At 57.9% G+C, this 799-nt stretch overlaps 1 protein-coding gene across 1 annotated transcript in view; it reads right to left on the bottom strand.

Annotated features, from left to right (window-relative positions):
- The window catches only part of NR2F2 (nuclear receptor subfamily 2 group F member 2), a 14,493-nt gene that overhangs the window by 7,210 nt on the left and 6,484 nt on the right, over positions 1-799 (bottom strand). The window lies entirely within an intron of this gene.

Genomic DNA, 799 nt, shown 5'->3' with positions numbered 1-799 from the left:
CCATTTTTGAATTTGAACCTCCTCTACAAAAGTACAATCTGAGATTTTTTTTTTCTTGAGAGGGTGGGGGCTGGGGAGAGGGGTGGGGAGGAGGGACCTGTGTTGAACATGCAGGAAAAACCAGGAAAGAGAGAAGGATACCAGGTTCTGGAAAACCACCACCACCACCACCACCACCATCACCACCACAACAAACAACAACCCCATCCCTTGCAGAAAGGCGAACTCGAATGAACTCGCAATCAAATGCAAAGAAAATGAAAACAGCCCGAAGAGAGAGTAGAGAAGGAAATCACTCGGCCAAGGCATGCGGATTTGGGGAGGGTCTGGGTTCCAATGCAGAACTCGCTTCTAGTATAAAACCCCCTTCGGCTGCAATACGAAGAGAAGAGCTTGGGGCTTGTTTCCTTACCCAGAGCAGGCTAGCCAAACGCACCCAGGGCCCCGGGACCCCGGGCGAGGGGGGAAGAAATGAGAGGCCGATACCTTCCCGCCTCATGCCCACTTTGAGGCACTTTTTGAGGCGACAGTACTGGCACTGGTTGCGGTGGTGCTGGTCGATGGGACAGTTCCGGTTGGCGCGGCACGTGTAACTCAGGTTCCTCCGCACGCTGCGCTTGAAGAAGCTCTTGCAGCCCTCGCACGTGAACTGGCCGTAGTGCTTGCCGCTCGACTTGTCCCCGCACACCACGCACTCGATGTGTTGCTGCTGCTGTTGCTTGTCGCCTCCCGGGCCACCAGGGCCGCCCTGGCCGCCGGCCGCCGGCTGGGCTGGGGTGCGGGCCGGGGCCCCCCGGGC

The sequence above is a fragment of the Tupaia chinensis genome, unplaced genomic scaffold, assembly GCF_000334495.1.
Source record: "Tupaia chinensis unplaced genomic scaffold, TupChi_1.0 Scaffold000078_1, whole genome shotgun sequence".
Taxonomy (NCBI): domain Eukaryota; kingdom Metazoa; phylum Chordata; class Mammalia; order Scandentia; family Tupaiidae; genus Tupaia; species Tupaia belangeri.
This window is presented reverse-complemented; position numbering and strand designations above follow the sequence as displayed.